We start from the raw sequence: 14,961 nt of genomic DNA, 5'->3' as shown, positions 1-14,961 counted from the left end.
GTACTGTGGATGTATCAAGTCACTCCCTTCAGGGCTGCAAAGTTTCTGCTAAAAAATCAACGGATAGCTTTCCTTGTATATAACAGTTTTGTTTTCTCTCACTGCCTTTAAAATTCTCTCTTTATTATTACTTTATGTCACTTCAATTATTATGTGTCTTGTTGTGGACCTCGTTGGGTTGATTTTGTTGGAGACTCTGTGTGCCTCCTCGATTGGGATTTCTGTTTCCTTCCCCAGATTTGGGAACTTTTCAGCTATTATTTTTTCGTAAATTCTTGCTTCCATTTTCTCCTTCTTTTCCCTCTGGGATCCCTATGATGCAAATGTTATTATGCCTGAAGGTGTCGCTGAGTTTCCTAAATCTATTCTCTTTTTGCATATTTTTTCACTCTCCTGCTCAGCTTGATTACTTGCCATTACTGTTCTTTCATTTGGAACATATTCCGCTGCCTATTGATTTTGTCTAACTCTCAGTGTCTGTTGCTATGAATTAGGAAAGTCAACTACATCTTCTGCTCTTGAAAGTAGTGGTGCTATGTAAAAGAGTTCCTATACTGCCATGCAGTGCAATGCTCCCTGTTCACCAGAACCTGGTGCTTCAGGGGTGTCTCCTTTGTGTGTTGTGTGTACACTACTCTTGTGGCTGAGCCTCGTTTGTCTTTAGTCCAGATATCTGCAATAGTTCTTGGCCTGTTGTGGGCAGAATTTGGCCACTGTGTTGTTATTGGGCCAGTCTGGTCCACCTTGGGCTTGAGTTAAGTCAGACTAAGCATTTCCCAAGCTACAGTCACACCAAACTACGGGGTGCTCTCCCTGTGTTGTCCCTTGGAAGGTTTATGTTGGTGGTCAGGAACTGCAGTCAGACCAGATTTCTGCCTCCAATCCACTGTTTGTGCCACAATGGAACTGGTATGTGCAGTTATCTGCCCTATTTCCTGGGGCAGGGGTCACTTTGGAGTGGTGCTGGCCCCTGTGGTTGCTGCTTTCTCATTGCCATGTTTGTGGGACCACTTTAGGTGAATTCCTCCTGATGAAGTTTTGGAGGGAATGGGTCCACAGGAGAACACAAGGGTAGGCACATGGTTTTAGCAAGCTTTGCTCTGGTCTGTTATTGGAAGGGCACCTGGAGAAGCTTTGGTGAACTGCAGAGAGTGGGTTGAAGGGATAAGGTCCTTAGAAGAGTATGGGAGCAGTGTGGGCTATTAGCAAGCTAGGTGGAAAGTGTTTGTGCTATTTTGGTTCCCACAGGTGTCCATGTATCTAGACTGGAGGTGGGGGGGTTGGGCGGGCAATGGAGGCAATGGTTCCTGCCAGCCCTTTTGTTTCTGGAGAAGTTTCCCAAAGATCCTGTGCCCCAGCAAATGCTCTGAGATTAGTAAACAAATCCCCGCTCCTGAATGCCCCTAGGTGTTTTTCAAACTTGTGCTTCTGTGTTTTATGTCAGCTGGGCTATTTGTTGTGCTTTTCTTTAAAGGAAGGGACTTGGTTTCCTATCACCCTCTGGCTGTCCCAGAGCCAAGCCCAGATGATTTTTAAGGTTCCAGGTGGTAAGTAAGCTCCACTGATTATAAGAACTCAAAAAGTTAAGTCACTCTGTTTTTCAAAGCCAAATATTATCAGTTTTGTCTTCCCAGCGCAGGTCCCCCATGCCTTGGGTGCCTCTTACGGAGTCTTCTCTTCTCCCATTTCTGTGCCCTCAGCATCCTCCCTCTCTTGTACATTCTCACAGGTCAGTTTGGTTCCCCACCATGTCTACATCCTTCCTACCACTTTTAGTGTAGCCTGTTGTCTACAGTAAGCTGTGGAGAGTTTGTTATGCCAGTCTTTGGGTCATTTTTTCTGGATTGTTTACACTGATGTGGGTGTTGCCTAGGTGTATCAGTGGGACAGGTGAACTTAGGATCCTCCTACCCCACCATATTCCTCAGAAGTCCTTGAAATTCATGTAAATCAGATTTTGGTTGTTCCAAGCTAATGGTATAAATTTCTTATCTTCTCTCTCCCACTTTCTATATCTTTTTGTTTTCCTTTATAAGACATTTCCTCATGTTTATCTTTCAACTGTTGAATATTTTTTATTTCATAATTTTAAACTCCAAAAGCTCTTTTGTATTTTCTGATTATTCCTTTGTTATAACATCCTATTATTGATTTACAGATGCAAGGTTTTCTCTTACTCTCTCCTGTTTTTTAAAAAATATTTTTGTTTTGGGGCGCCTGGGTGGCGCAGTCGGTTAAGCGTCTGACTTCAGCTCAGGTCACGATCTTGCGGTCCGTGAGTTCGAGCCCCGTGTCGGGCTCTGGGCTGATGGCTCAGAGCCTGGAGCCTGTTCTGTGTCTCCCTCTCTCTCTGCCCCTCCCCCGTTCATGCTCTGTCTCTCTCTGTCTCAAAAATAAATAAACGTTAAAAAAAATTTTTTTTAATTAAAAAAAATAATATTTTTGTTTTATTTTAACTTTTGTTTGTTCCACTTATTTTCAGTCTATTTGTTTTGGTCTCTGACAGTCATGTTTCAGGCTATCTAGAATGATCATCTTGGACTGTTTTTTCATATTTAAGAATAAAACATTGAAAAGGTAGTTAAAAGCTCTGCATGATTGGATGGGACCCAACCATTTTGGGGGGGAACCCTCCAATTTTAGCATCTACAAGTGTTTTTATCTTCAAATTGTTTCTTCAGAAAAGACTCTTCCAGTTTCCTGCCTGGATTATTAGAAGTCTAACTACTAGGGTTCTAGAAGTCAAGAAAGGACAGGAACTTCAATAATTTAATAATTTCACCTGCTTCTCTTCCATACCCTTTACCTTGCCAGGATCTGGAGCCTTTCAGGCTAAATTGTTCCAGGCCCCTGTTGAGTTGCAAAGTGATAGCTGGCTGGGCAGGATTATAGAGAGAAACTGGGAGGGGGGGTGCTAACTTTCCCCTATATAATTTCAATAAGTTTTCCTATATTTCACTAAAACTTATGAGGTATTTGTGTGTCTGTTTTTCACCATTTCTGGGATTCTATAGGGCAAATTAGCTTGTTTACTGTTGGCATTTCTCTTTGTAGACACTTAGTTTCAGCTTTCTATTCTAGAGAGTTGCCCTTATAGAGATGGGCAAAGCTGTTTTCCCAGCACTACATTTGCATTTCTGCCCTTAGGAGAGAGAGAAGAGAGGGGGTAGGCCAAACACGTTCCTTTTAAGTAGAAAGTGTATACACATATATATGTATATATGTATATACATATACATATGCCTCTTTGTATCCTTGCTCACATTCCATTGGGATAATTCAATATCATGGCCACAGTTACCTGTAGGCAGGATGATAAATGTAGTCTCTAGCTAGCCAGCTATATATCCTGATAAAACCCATGTGTGTGGGGAGGTGCTTATTAAAAGGAGGAAAAGGAGAAGGGGAAGGGAGGATGATAAGCAGTCTTTGCCACACATAGGAATAGTGTCATGCCATTCCACTTTACAGTGGTTCACCTGTCCATAAAGCCCAAGTCTTCCATAGATGGACATGTGGTCAGCAGCATGTGCACTTCTAAATATCTGCTGCCCTGGGCTTATGGGTGGGCTATACTGACCATTCTAACCCATGGTCCCCGAATGTGTAGATTCCCTGTGAAAAATTCACTTTTTCCTTTGACAGAAACATAGATATAACCAGATAAGGCTTCCAGCTGTGTAGGTAATTTTCTACTCATAAACTGTCAGCAACATCTATAGTAGCATCTCTTTTCTATGCTTGGAGAGAGTTTGACCACAGTCTCTAAATTGATACTTATTTTACCTGGTATAAGAAAGAACATTCTATGTTTAATACAAAATGGGGAAAATTCTGTCTACTACTCAAAATTAGTGCTTTCTATACACCCTATAGCAGTGCTTCTCAAACATGGATGTGTATAAGTATCATCTGGAAACAAGGTTAAAATGCAGATTCTAATTCAGTAGGTATGGGCAGGGCCTGAGTGACTACATTTCTTTCTTTCTTTTTTTTTTTTTTTGGTAGCTGACACACAACATTACATTAATTTCAGGTGTACAACATAGTGATTCAACAAGTTTATACGTTATGCTGTGTTCACCATAAGTGTAGCTACCATCTGTCACCATACATCACTATTACAATATTATTGGTTATATTCCTCATGCTGTGCCTTTTATTCCCATGGCTTATTGATTCTATAACTGGAAGCCTGTATCTCCCACTCCTCTTCACCCATTTTGACCATCTCTTATCCCCCTACCCTCTGACAACCATTATTTTGTTCTCTGCATTTATAAGTCTCATTCTGCTTTTGTTTGTTTAATTTTTTAGATTCTACATATGAGCAAAATCATATTGTATTTGTCTTTCTCAGTCTGACTTAGTCTGCATTTCTAACAATCTCCTGGGCAATGCCGACTTTGCTATCCAAAGGCCACACTATGGTTAGCCAGACACTAAGTAATTCCTCTGTTAGTATCCAGTTACTCTCTGCTTTGAGATCAGATAGCTCACATTGTATGCAGAATTCATATATGTCTAAAGGAGACAACAAATGTATTTCTTCTGATAAGCATAAGCAAAGGAGTATCAAAGATTTTTGCAACTTTTGCTGTACCTATGAAAATTAGCATATGGTAATAGTGAATGATAAATAATGATGGGTGAATTACAATCCCAAAATGAACTGCTTTGCCATGTAAGTAAAAGAAAACATAAATGCCTAAAGCATCCAAAGAGAAAAATTGGTTATTCACCTGGCTATTCTCTTGTCTTATGGTTTAACCTGCTTAATTAACGAATATAAACATGTACTCAAAGACCAACACATTTCAAATTATTTTAAGCAGCTGTTCTCCGGTTTCAGTGTATCAAAAAATTTGGACTGTTTTGATGGCTGTGGTGGCTGCTGGTTTTTGGAAACTGTATTTCAATATGGAGAGCACTACTTACCATTGGAGGCAAGCCAAGATCAGTGATTGTTTTTCCTAAACAAACTGAAGTATAAAAAAACCTTTTAATACCCACATTGCTTCTTAGCTTTATGCTGACCATGTGACTTACTGAGTGGCTCATTCTCCAAGCCTGCCCCTTAGGGTTAACTTGCCAGAGGTATTCATTTTTCCCTAAAGATGCTGTGAAGTGCAAGTCTCTCATTCTTGTTTTCAATTTTTATTTTCTGTCCTCGTATGGGGCAACATGAAGGAAGGGAGATACACATCTGGTTGAGGGAGAGGGAATTTTGCTAAATTCTTATTGGTGGAAAAACTGGTTTCATCCCAGTTTCTCATGAAGTAATTTTTAAGTAGGTGATTGATATAATAATCAATGAAAGAAAGCTGTACTATCAGTAGCCTTGGAAAGGGTTTTGAATTTTGAGGGTGGGAGGATAGAGTCAGGGGTTAATTTCTTTTGAATTTTAAAATAGAAATTAACACACAAAAATAAATACACAGCTTAAGGAATTTTCACAAATTGAACACCAGTAATATAACCAACATCCATATAGATAGAATATTACCAGTACTTCCAGAAACCTTGCTCATGTCAACTTCCATTCACTTACACCCCACTCCACCCTTTGACCTCTACCAGCAAAGGTAACTACTTATCTGACTTTAAATACCATAGACTATTTTGCCTGTTTTTGAACTTTATGTAAATAGAATTATGCTGTGTGTAGTCTTTTGGGTCTGGTTTCTTTTGCTCATTATTACACTTGTGTGATTTTTTGCACCTATCTGTTATGTATTTTTACATATAGTTATAATTTCTTCATTTCATTGCTGTGTATCACAAGCCTGGTAGTGTACAAGCAGCCCTACAGGGGCCAGCACTACTCCAAAGTGACTCCTGCCCTGAGGAGAGGGAAAGATCTGACTTTAGCCCCAGCAGTGGGCTGGGAGAAGACGGCTGGTCTAACCACAGGCCCTGCCCACCAGTGAAAGCCTATCAGAGATCAACACAGGGAAAGTGCCCTTCAGTTTGGTGCTACTACATCTCTGGTAAATGTGTTGTCTGTCTCAACTCAAAACCAGGGTGGGCTCATACCGGCCAACTAACAGCACAGGGACCATACACTACCCACAACAGGCAGAGAGAGCCACTGAAGACAACTGGACTGAGCAAAGCAGCTAAGACACAACCGCAGAGCACATGCAACACACATGAAAGACACCCCTGAGGTGCCAGGTTCTGATGAACAGGAGCATTGCATTGAAGGGCACTATAGGATTACTACTTCATAAGGCCATTAATTTCAACATCAGGATACATAGTTGACTTTCCTAACACATAGAAACAGACACAGACAGTGAGATAAATGAGAAGACAGGGGCACCTGGGTGGCTCAGTCACTGAGGCGTCTGACTCTTGTTTTCAGCTCAGGTCATGATCTCACAGTTTGTGAGTTCAAGCCCCACAGCAGGTTCTGTCCTGACAGTGCAGAGCCTGCTTGGGATTCTCTGTCTCCCTCTGTCTCTCTCTGCCCCTCCCTGTTCATACTCTCTCTCTCTCTCTCTCTCTATCTCTCTCTCTCTCTCCCTCAAAATGAATAAATAAATAAATAAGCATAAAAAAAAGAACAAGAAAAATGAGGAGACAGCAGAATATGTCCCCAATGAAGGAACAGAACAAAATCACAGCAAGAGATCTAAGCAAAACAGAGATAAATAATAACGCTGATAGAGAATTCAAAGTAATGGTTGTAAAGACATTCACTGAACTTGAGAGAGTGGAGGACCTCAGTAGGACCATCAACAAAGGCATAGAACACACAAAAAAGAAACTATAAGAGATGAAGAACTCAATAACTTAAATTAAAAATATACCAGCAGACTAGAGGAAGCAGAATGAATCAGTGACTAGAGTAATGGAAAGCAATTAGGATGAACAGGAGAAAGGGGGAAAAAAGTAGTAATAATAAAGAAAACTTGACTGAGGGAACTCAGAAACACCATTGAGCATAATAACATTTGCATCATAGGGATCCCAGAGGGAAAAGAGAGAAACGGAGGCAGATAATTTATGAAGAAATAATAGCTGAAAACTTCTCAAATCTGGGTAAGGAAGTAGAAATCCAGATCAAGGAGGCACAGAGAGCCCCCAACAAACTCATCCCAAGGAGGACCACACCAAGCCACCTAGTAATTAAAATGGCAAAGAGTAGTAATAAAGAGAGACTTTTAAAGGCAGCAAGAGAAAAGAAAACAGTTACATAAAGAGAAACCTCATAAGGCTATCAGCTGGTTTTTCAGCAGAAATTTTGCAGGCCAAAAGGAAGTGACATGATATATTCAAAGTGATGAAAGATAAAAATCTGTAGCCAAGAATACTCTATCCAGAAAGGCTCTCATTCAGACTAGAAAGAGAGATAGAGTTTCTCAGAAAAATAAAAGTTAAGGGAATTCATGACCACTAAACCATCCCTACCAGAAATGTTACAGGGGACTCTTTGAGTGGGAAGGAAAAACTAACTAAAAGTAAGAAAAGTAGGAAGTACAAAAGAAGTGAAAATAAGTATATCTGTAAAAATCAGTCAAGAGACTCACAAAATCAAAAGATATAAAGTATGACACCATATACCTAAAATGTGTGTGTGTGTGGGGGGGGGTAAAGAATGGGTTCAAACTTAAGCAACCAATGTAATATATATTGCTATATTCAGAAGATGTTATATATAAACCTAGAGGTAACCATAAATCGAAAAATCAGTAATAGATATGCAAAAACTAAAGAGAAAAGAATCCAAGTATATCACTAAAGAAAGCCAACTAATTATCAGAGAAGAGAGCAAAAGAAGAAAGAAGCAGGGAAGAATCACAAAACAAACATAAAACAAGTAACAAAATGGCCATAAGTACATACCTATCAATAATTACTTTTAATGTAAATCAACTAAACATTCCAATCAAAATGCATGGGATGATTAATAGATAAAAAACATGTGCCATCTATATGCTACCTACCAGAGACTCATTTATGACCAAAAGACACATGCAGACTGAAAGTGAAAGTGTGAAAAAGAATTTATCATGTAAATGGATTTGAAAAGAAATCCTGGGTAGAATTACTTTTAGAACAAAATAGATGTTAAACCAAAGAAGGACACTACATAATCATAAAGGAAACAATCCAACAAGAAGATATAACAGTTGTCAATATTTATGTACCCAACATGTAAGAACCCAAATACATAAATCAGCTATTAACAAACACAAAAGAAGTAATAGATGCTAATAAAATAATAGTAGGTGACTTTGAAATCCCACTTATATCGATTGATAGATCATCCAAACAGAAAATCAACAAGGAAACAACGGCTGTGAATGACACATGGAAGCAGATGGCACTAACAGATATATTCAGAACATTCCATCCTAAAACAGCAGAATACACATTCTTTTCAAGTGCACATGGAGCATTCTCCAGAATATATCATTTGTTAGGCCACAGGAAAAGTCTCATCAAATTCAAAAAGACCAAGGTCATACCATGCATCTTTTCTGACCACAATGCTACAAAACTAAAAATCAACCACCAGAAAAAGTCTGGAAAGAAACTAAATACATGGGAGTTAAATAACATGCTACTAAACAATGAATGAGTGACCCAAGAAATCAAAGGGGAAAGCAAAAAATACATGGAGACAAATTAAAATGAAAACACAACAGTCCAAAATCTTTGGGAGGCAGCAAAAGCTGTTCTACAGAGGATGTTTATAGCAATATGGGTCTACCTCAAGAAGCAAGTAAAATCTCAATCAAACAACTTAATCTTACACATAAAAGAGCTAGGAAAAGAAGAACAAAGTCCAAAACCAGTAGAAGGAATGAAATAATAAAGAGTAGAGTAAAAATAAATGAAATGGAAACTAAAATAAGCAAAAGAACACATTGATGAAACCAGGAGCTGGTTCCTTGAAAATATCAAGAAAATTGATAAATTGTTAGCTAGACTCTCCAAAAAAGGAGGAAGAAGAAAAAGTTGTTCTCAAATAAAATAAGGAATGAAATAGAAGAAATTAAAACTGACACCACAGAAATACAAAGGATTATGAGTATGTAATGAAAAATTATATGCCAACTGGACAACCTAGAAGAAATGGATAAAATCCTAGAAACTTATAATGTCCCAAAACCCATTTAAAAAATGGAATGTTTTGACAGACCCAGTTACCAGCAAAGAAATTGCATCAGTCATCAAAAAATTCCCAAGAAACAAAAGTCCAGAACTAGGCAGCTTCACAGGTTAATTCTACCAAACATTTAAAGAAGAGTTAATACCTATTCTTCTCAAACTATTCCAAAAAATAGAAGAGGAAAGAAAGCTTCCAAATTCATTCTATGAGGCCAGCATTACCCTGACACCAAAACCAGATGAAGACACTGCCAAAAAACAGAACTACAGGCCAATATCTCTGATTAACATAGATGCAAAGATCCTCAACAAAATATTAGCAAACCAAATCAAACAATACATTAAAAAATAATTCATTATGATCAAGTGGAATTTACTCCTGGGATGCAGGGGTGGTTCAATATTCTCAAATTGATCAATGTGATACATCACATCAACAGGAGGAAGGATAAAAAACAACATGATCATTTCAAAAAATGCAGAAAAAGCATTTGACTAAATACAACATCTATTTGTGATAAAAACCCTCAACAAAGTGAGTTTAGAGGGAGCATATCTCAACATAATAAAGGCCTTATATGAAAAACCCACAGCTAGTATCATACTCAATGGGGAAAACTTAGAACTCTTCCTCTATGGTCAGAAATAGGACAAGGATGTCCACTCTCACCACTTTTATTCAACATAGTACTAGAAGTCCTAGCCACAACAATCAGACAGAAAAAAGTAATAAAAAGCATCCATATTGGTAAGGAACAAGCTAAACTTTCATTATTTGTAGATGACATGATACTATATATAGAAAACCTGAAAGACTCCACCAAAAAAGTACTAGAGCTAATATATGAATTAAATAAGATCTCAAAATGCAAAACCAATATAAGGAACTCCATTGAATTTCTATACACTAATAATGAATTAGCAGAAAAAGAAATTAAGAAAACAATCCTATTTACAATTGCACCAAAACATAATGAAATATCTCAGAAGATATTTAACCAAGAAAGTGAAAAACCTGTACTCTGAAAACTATAAAACATTTATGAGAGAAATGAAGATGACACAAAGGGAAATATAATGCATGCTCATGGATTGAAAGAACAAATATTAAAATGTCCATACTACCCAAAACAATCTACAGATTTAATTGCAATCCCTATCAAAATACCAACAGCATTTTTCACAGAGCTAGAACAAATAATCTTAAAATTTGTATAGAACCAGAAAAAAAAAAACCTGAATAACCAAAGCAATCTTGAAAAAAAGAATAAAACTTGAGGTATCACAATCCCAGATTTCAAGATATACTACAAAGCTGTAGTAATCAAAACAGTACGATACTGTCAAAAAATAGACACATAGGTCAATGGAACAGAATAGAGAGACCAGAAATAAACCCATAATTATGTGATCAATTCATCTTTTAAAAGGAGACAAGATGAATTCCTTCATTTTGTCATTTTGAAGCGAGAAAAGGAATTAATGAGGTAGAAAATTTTAAATTAAAAAAACTTAAAAAAATATTAAAATTAAAAATTAAAAACACACACTGAGGGTTGTTGGAGGGGTTGTGGGAGGGGGGATGGGCTAAATGGGTAAGGGGCATTAAGGAATCTACTCCTGAAATCATTGTTTCACTATATGCTAATTTGGATGTAAATTTTAAAAAATAAAAAATAAAATTAAAAAAAAAGGAGGCCAGAATTTGCAATGGGAAAAGCTACATTTTTATTAACAAATGGTGTTGGGAAAACTGGACAGCTACATGTAAAAGAATGACACTGGACCACTTTCTTACACCAAATACAAAAAATACACTCAAAATGGATTAAAGATTAAATGTGAGACTTGAAACCATAAAAATCCTAGAAGAGATAACAGGCAGTGGTTTTTCTGATATCAGCTATAGCAACAATTTTCTACGTATGTGTCTTGAGGCAAGGGAAAAAAAAGCAAAAATAAACTATTGGGACTACATCAAAATGTAAAACTTCTGCACAGTGAAGGAATCAATCAACAAAATGAAAAGACAAATATTGAATGGGAGAAGATATTTGAAAATGACATATCCAATAATGGGTTAGTATCCAAAATATATAAAGAATGTATACAACTCCACACCCAAAAGCAAATAATCCAATTAAAAATGGCCAGAAGTCAGGGCATCTGGGTGGCTCAGTCAGCTGAGCATCCGACTTTGGCCCAGGTCATGATCTCATGGTTCATGGGTTCAAGCCCCACATCAGGCTCTGTGCTGACAGCTCATAGCCTGGAGCCTGTTTTAGATTCTGTGTCTCCCTCTCTCTCTGCCCCTCCCCAACTTGTTCTCCCCCTCCTCTCAAAAATAAATAGTAAAAACATTTTTAAAAATGGTGAGAAGTCATGAATAGACATTTCTCCAAAGAAGACATACGGATAGCTAACAGACACATGAAAAGATGCTCAGCATCAGTTATTGTCAGGGAAATGCAATTCAAAACCACAATGAAATATTTATTACCTCACACCTGTCAGAATGACTAAAGTAAAAAACACAAGAAACAACAGGTGTTGACAAGGATATAGAGGAAAAGGAACCTTTGTGCACTGTCAGTGGTAATGGAAACTGATGCAGCCACTGTGGAGCACAGTATGGAGTTTCCTCAAAAAATTAAAAATAAAATTACCATAGAATCCAGTGATTCTATTACTGAGTAGTTACCCAAAGAATACAAAAACACTAAATCGAAAAGATATATGCACCACTGTGTTTACTGCAACACTATTTACAATAACTAATTTATGGAAGCAATCCAAGTGGCCATCAATAAATGAATGTATAAAGAAGATGTGGTACACACACACACACACACACACACACACACACACACACACAAATATTAGTAAGAGATGAAAATGAATGAAATCTTGCCATTTTCCACAACATGGATGGACCTAGTGGGTTATGCTAAGTGTATTAACTCAGTCAGAGAAAGCCAAATGCCATATGATTTCATTCATATGTCTAATTTAGAAAACAAGACAAAGGGGAAAAAAGACAAACTAAAAACAAGACTCTTAAATATAGATAACAAACTAATGGTTACCAGAAGGGAGGTGGTAGGGGGTTGGGTGAAATAGGTGCAGGGGATTAAGAGTACATTTATCATGATGAGCACTGAGTAATGCACAGAATTGTTGAATCACTGTGTTGGACACCTGAAACTAATATTAGACTGTATATTAATTAAAGTGGAATTCAAAAATATAAATAAATAACAAATAAATATAAAAAAGCAATTTCAAAATAAAAATAGTTAAAAGGTGGTGAAGAAATTATAAAAGAGGCAATAGGACATATTCTAGAAATTACAGAAATGAGTTTTCAGAATGCAAGAACTCATTAAATGCTAAGTAAAATGCAGAAAGTAAGAACTACCCATCCACAAGATACATCATTTTGAATGTTAGGATAACAGGGAGATACAGAGAAAGCCTAAAAATTCCTAGAATAAAAATTAAGTTTCCTCACTAAGAACCAAGAATCAATATTCCATTGGGCTTTCCAGCAGCAACACTGGAAACTGGAACAATGCCCATAATATTTTCATTAAAGTTTATTTCCATTCTGGAATTCTACATGTAGCCAAACTAACACTCAAGAATGAGAGAACATTTTCAGGCATGAGAGAACTTTAAAATGTATTTTCAGAAAGCTACTCCAGAATGTGCTTCACTAATTTAAGGGAGTGAACCTACAAAGTGGAAGATTATGATCCAGAAGACAGAGAAGTCAACACAGGAAAGAAAAGAGAATTCCTTTATTAACAGAGGATTGTGACAGGACAGCCATGAAGCTGGTCTAAAGAACAATTAAATCAGATTGAATCAGAATAACAGGAGACTCTAGGACAGATGTCTCCAGGGGAAAGGGAGAGGAGATGGAGCTGATAGGTTACCAGATGTGTTTGATGGTATTGAGAAGCATCTATAACTCTATGGGAGAGTTGGGGAATAATTAGCAATTGGTTCACAGAAAACTAAACAAACATAAAGAAAAACCAGTTATTACCTATAGAAAAAATATACAGTAAAGGAATTAGTGCATACTACATGCCTCAAGTGTGAACAGTTCTACATAGTCATAATAGTGTTTGACATAAGATATTCATTTAACCAAAAATTATGATACAACTATATTGGAAAGATGAAGAGAGGGACCATATGGGTGTGTATAAGTGTACTAAATTCTAATCTTCCACTGTAGGAAGTCAATAAATAATGTGCAAAATAGGTAAATAAGAAAGCACAGTATAAACATTTTGTGTATAATTAGGTACATAAATAGAATAAATAGCTACAAGAATTGAAGCTAGTTTTCTCTGAGGAGTGGTTTTGGGGGGTAGGGAGGAATAGGGCAGTAGATGTATTTTCTTATAAGTTTTAGTGCTAATTGTACTTCTTAAAATTAAATACATCTATTAAATTGGTAAAAATAAAAATACAGGCAGATCAACAACACATTACTTCTCTGAGAAGTATCCCTTTACAATTTGGATTCTCTTCCACCCCCTAGTTGTAACCTGAAGTGATTTATTCCTTGTTAAGAAATGTCAGGCATTAGGAATCAAGTAAGCACTATATAATTGTGGTGAGCCCAGTATCCATGTGATCACATCACAGCATTCCACTTACATGAGTACTGGTCCTAGTGGAATATTTGTATGTGTATTTGGTAACATTGCATTGTAATTTCTAAACAATGTCAGCATCCTTGAGTAAACAGTTATGAAAGCATGATTAAATGATAAAAATCAAACCCAAGGGCATTTTAACAGGAGTCATAGTCCTGAAAGTAGAATGAGGATAAGATGGCCTGATTAAAGGAGTATCAGATATGAACTTGGGCCTCAGTGTCCTAATCATTCAGGAATCTTACTTTCCTAAGAATCATCATCGGCCTCATCTGACATGAGAGGCAGTCTTCCCCCAGGAAATGCCAGATAGATGAGGCATAACAGCATAGATCCAGAGCAGAGTTATACTGGGCCAATAGCTGCCTGGGCATAAGGGAAGCTGGGCTGAAAAGAGCCCTTCAGTTTTATTATTCATTATCCTGACTTAGTGGCTCCTCAGCCATCTTTCTGACAGCCGGAAGCAGTGACCAGTGGAGCATTCAGTCAACAAATGTTATCATCACTGCAATAATAGTCATGTTATCACCCATGATAATGGTGTTTATTCTGAGAGAAGACTCAGAAGGCTTGAGGTTTCCATTTGGGAAAAACTTCGAGAAGAAAGGTGATGTAAGCAGGATGGGTATGCCAGTAGGGGTGGGAAAAAAAAAACAGGGCATATGGATTTGAGAGTGGAATAAAGGGATAAAAGACAGTTGGCAGTGAGGAAAGAGGCACAATAAACGCTATACAATACAAGCTAGAAATTTAAAAGACTGGTTTTACAATAGTGTTGAGAATAAGAGGTTTGTCTGCCACAGTCACATTATATCCACTCTACAATGTGTTCATTAGTCAGGTATACAATTGAGGATAATTTCAATTATATAGTAGATGCTGCCAATGTTCCTCCTATGTCCTCTTTGATCTACTTACCACATACATTGTATACCAGCCGGAACTCCAATAGCCATTGCATGTGCCTTTGCCAGAAAACTGACCTGGAGCTGCTGGAACAAACTTTGCCCACACACACAACAGTGCCTAAGATTAATATTCCTCCAGGGACAGCCTTGAACAAATGGCTGATGGTTATAGAGGCACAAATGTCTTAGGTATCTGGCTCCTTGGGTGGGTTATGCTGCGATGCATGTTTTATCCCATTTCCAAAGTTTCACAATGG

This window comes from Lynx rufus, unplaced genomic scaffold (assembly GCF_022079265.1).
Source record: "Lynx rufus isolate CCGP_SWC_20201006 ecotype Redwood Valley unplaced genomic scaffold, mLynRuf1.p SCAF_14, whole genome shotgun sequence".
Lineage (NCBI taxonomy): Eukaryota > Metazoa > Chordata > Mammalia > Carnivora > Felidae > Lynx > Lynx rufus.
This window is presented reverse-complemented; position numbering follows the sequence as displayed.